General features: G+C 34.3%; 1 non-coding gene across 1 annotated transcript; it reads left to right on the top strand.

Moving 5' to 3' along the window:
• Positions 1-4,240: 4,240 nt before the first annotated feature.
• Positions 4,241-4,347, top strand: LOC116906309. The gene has a single exon (XR_004388597.1). It is a non-coding gene; the product is annotated as a U6 spliceosomal RNA (small nuclear RNA).
• The last annotated feature ends 384 nt before the right edge of the window (positions 4,348-4,731 follow it).

Here is a 4,731-nt window from a genome sequence, read left to right as displayed (position 1 = left end):
TGAAAGAAACCTAGAAAATGAGGACTTTTAATCTTTTTCTTGAATCCCTAGTATAAAAGCTATAAAGATATTACAAATTTATATTTAAAGATATAAAGATTTGAGAGCATGAATTGGTTGACACATAATGTTATTCAAAAACAATTTTGGTCCTCAAAACAGCATTTTCCTCATATTATACCAAAGATATCATGCAATTCACAGATAGTTTGTAGAAGGCATTGATAAAATGATTTTTAAAAAGTCAACAAGCAATAGTACCAAAAGAAGTTCAGAGAAAAAGAATAATGTGAACAGTCCAGTTTTATAAAACATTTTAACACATTATAAAGATCTATCAGATCGTATTGTGTAATGCTGTCTTCAAAATAACTAATAATCGTAATGGATTGAAAAGACTATTAGGTAGAGGCCTGCTTGCATATAAGGAGTGATTTTATAATAATACAAAAATCGCAACTCAGATGAGAAATATTGGGTAAATTGATTTGGAACAACTACGTTACAATTTTGCAAAAATCAATTGATATTTTATTTCATACATCAAATTCAATTTAAGATGAATTACTCATCTGATATTTGAAAAATTATTCTGTTGCAGCTGTGAAAAATGAACAGGATGAAGTCAGGGAGAAAAACCACTATTTGGGAGACTAATAAGCAGACCAAATGAGAAACAGCACATGAGACATAAGGGGAAAAAAGATGAAATGAACTCCAGAGACATGGAACTACAGTGAAAGTCAAATCTGCAATGTGTTTCCGGCTTCTGGTAATATAGTGAAAGGAAATGTTGATCTTTGACATAGGTTAGACAAGGTGAAGAAGGTGAGAACAAGACATACACAGGATGCCATGTCTAAATATAGAGTAGAAATTTAAAATCCAGATAAGATATATAGAATAAAAATTGAGAATCTGTAAAATTCTATTTCTAATGGATTTGAAGTTACAGGCGTGGAAAGCAATTATATAGGAAAAGGGTGTAAATGACAAAGGAGTCAAGCTCAGAGTCTCAGAGTGGCAACAAGATTATGAAGTACTGTGTACTAGGAAACAAGTAAAAGTTGCAAAGTATGGTGGTGTTTATTATTGATGTGGCATAATCTAGAATAACCTGAGGGTTGAGTCTCCTGTGACTATGGGGATAACCTAGATTGCATGAATTGGCATAACATGCACCATTCCAACTGTGAGTAGAACGATTCATGGACAGGGAATCCTGGCGTGTATAAAATGGAGAGAACAAGCTGGGCACTGATGTGCATTCATTGTTCTCTGCTTTGCTGTGTGAATGTAATATAACTAGCTACTTCAAGGTCATGGCACAATAGTTTCCCCATCATAGTGGACTGTTCTATTGAATCAGAACAAACACTTTTTTGGCAAAATTTTATTATATTAGTTTAGGAGAAACTTGGATATGTCATCAAAACACAATGTTGAAATCATGCCATGAAGCTGAGAAACCATGGAAGACATCCAGTGAATTGTCATATATGAAGTGGATGATTGAAAGATATTAGACAGCTTAGAATAGAGAACTTCCAAAAAGAATAGAAGAGAGTCATGCTACGCGTCACTCAGAGGTGTGAGAGGAGACGAAATTAGGGGAAATGTAAGAAAATAAAAATGAGAGAAAAGGAGAGATTCACTTAAATCACACTCTGCTAAGGAAAACAATGAAAATGAACTTTGAAATATTTATTTGAATCTCTAGGCATTAGTTAGTAGGTGGATATAGAAAGGTCTTTGTAAGTAGAAAAAATTAGTTTTTAGAAAATTAGTGTTCATTTGAATATTATATATTTACAACATACTTGTTCAAACATACAACCTAACCGTAGCTAACCTACAGTTGGTTTAAGATTTTACCATGTAATATTCTGTGTGCTTTTGAGTATGCTACTCTATATTAAAATGTAAATACATTCACATTTCATTGCATTATCCTTGAGGATTATTTTCTATAGAAATTATCATTGAGCAGTCTAATTCTGTTTCCTTGGAAGATGAAAGCAAGCATTATGCTAGCTACTTTTATAAAATTGAACCATCTCAGATTCAGAAAGTCATAGTGTACAGCAGAAATATGTGCAAGGGTATTATCCCTGATGGACTCAATTGTTCAGTAGATAATGAACAGGCCAATGAAAAAACCTAGAACTGACAGAAATATATGTGTACAATTATATATGCACAATATTTTCTCTCCATAAACAACAAAATCATAAAGTTAAGAAGTAAAACGTGCATATTATACTTAATATAACTTTGGTAAATATATCATTAATACTCACAAATAAAATTCTATGTAGAAGAAAGTTTGTTATAAGTACAAAGATTGTTTAGTTAGGCCAGGGACCAAGACTCAGCAGGATATAATTGATCCAACTTTGTCTGGGAGACTTGTTTGTTTGTTTGTTTTTGTTTTGTAGAAAACATCATGGGGACTAATTTTAAAAACAAAAGATGCTTTGGTTTCTGGAGCTTCTTTTGGAAAGAAATCAATTGACCTAGGGGAAGGATAATCAATGACAGACAAAAGTAACATTTCACCAAAGTCGAACTTGATGAACTGTTGGGTGTTATTGGGTTACTTAGAGGAGAGCAGAAGATCAGAGCCTCACAGAAAAATTCACCCTAGCATGGAGAACACTTGCCTGTGACAAATCTCCTGCAGCAACCAGACCATACAATACCTTTTAGCATTGTTAAAAACAGCTAGCAAGGGGTCAGCTTTCAGTTCAGTTCCAGCTTCATTTTTCCATGTTGTAAAATTGAAGCATTCACTGTCTTCAGCAATAGAGTCGTATCATCTAGTTCTGGTATACAAACAACAGCAGTGACAACAGCCTTTTATTAGGAACCTCCATAACCAGCAGCTCATAAGGCGATAAACCATGCCTAATATTTGTGGTTTTTTTTAACCTCCAAACTTCATGCCTCCAAAGAAGGCTCCTTGTTACTCATACATTTCACAAATGAATATTCTCATTTAAATTTCCAAAGTGATGTCCTTATTACCCTTTTAGATGTTTTTAAAATATGTAATACACTCAATAGAGAGCCTAATGTAGAAAAAATCAAAAAATCTTTTTTTTACACTTACATTTACACTTGAACTAATTGTTCTACTTAAAAGAACAATGTTGGCTATAGTGACGTCAATGTTATCCAGATAATATCTCATCTGCACAGACATTTTCCAACAGCATCCCACTTCCTTAATGCTACATCCCACTTGTACCGTGGTACCATTATGTGTATCTCAACTCCTGGTGCTCTCAGAAAGACCAAACTGTATTTTCCATACTGAATATGGTCCACAAGGTTGCATTCTAACTTATTGTGCTATTTTTCTGATGGCCTTCACTCCAGTGCTGTAGTTTTCCCTGTTCCATCAAATAACCCAGCAGCTAAAAGGACCCTAGAATGGGTGAACAAACTGCTCCCTATTAGACCACATATTCTTGAAGGATGACTATCTACCTTAGGTCAAGTTTAGTCTTTTCTACCTGTACTACTTTGTCATTTAAGTTTTTTGTGATATGCTGCTCAGGCTGTGATATCTTCAAAAAGCTCAATCATTTTTCCTTTAGAAGTCCAGCTCAACAAATATTACATTTTCCTTTAAGAGGGCTAGATAGAGTCATTTACATGTTTTGCCTTTCCTTCACCATTCTTGATTAATTATCAGTCTAAAAACTTGATTGTGTTACCACCAAGTTATTCAGATATACCAGAGCTTCTCTCACTCCTTAAAGACCATGTCTACCAATGGACTTAGCACAAAAAACAAAATACCATACCAGTGCTGTGGTTCCTTGCTGAATCAACTGCTTGCTTCATTGTCATGTAAACCAAGTTCCACCTGTCCCAACAAACTTATCATCAGCTTTACCTCTTTTATTCTTAGTTTCATCAATATCACCAATCCGTTCTCTATTGTTTTTGAGTCCATAATATGCATAGGGTTGTCTGTTGTTGATAACCAAGCATCATTAATACCATTTATTAAAGTCAGTCTATCTGAAACTGGTTTTCTTCCATTTTTCCACCCCAGGCTATACACACACACACACACACACACACAAAACCTTTGTCTTAAGGAATAACTAGTTGTACTTCTCAGTCTCTTTGCTTTTATAAAACTCAAATTAATTTCATCTATTACTACACCATAGTCATATAAACCAAAGCATGAGCTGTTACTTACATCTTCAAATTCCAAGTTCAAGTGCTCGCTTCAGCAGCACATATACTAAAATTGGAATAATACAGAGAAGATTAGCATGGCCCCTGCACAAGTATGACACGAAAATTCAAGAAGCGTTCCATATTTTTAGAACACAAATGCCAGCCCAGGTTTCAGTATCCAGCAAAACTCAATTAACATAGATGGAGAAACCAAGATATTCCATGACAAAACCAAATTTGCACAATATCTTTCTACAAATCCAACCCTACAAAGGATAATAAATGGTAAAGCACAACACAAGGAAGCAAGCTACACCCTAGAAAAAGCAAGAAACTAATCTTTTTGCAACAAAACAAAGAGAAGCACACAAACATAATCTCACCTCCAAATACGAAGATAACAGGAAGCAACAATCACTCAACCTTAATATCTCTCATAATCAATGGACTCAATTCCTCATTAAAAAAAGACACAGATTAACAAACTGGATATATAATGAGGACTCAGCATTTTGCTGCCTACAGGAAACA

Source organism: Rattus rattus, chromosome 7 (assembly GCF_011064425.1).
Source record: "Rattus rattus isolate New Zealand chromosome 7, Rrattus_CSIRO_v1, whole genome shotgun sequence".
Classification (NCBI taxonomy): domain Eukaryota; kingdom Metazoa; phylum Chordata; class Mammalia; order Rodentia; family Muridae; genus Rattus; species Rattus rattus.
The sequence above is the reverse complement of the archived record's forward strand: the minus strand, read 5'-3'. Positions and strand labels throughout refer to the sequence as shown.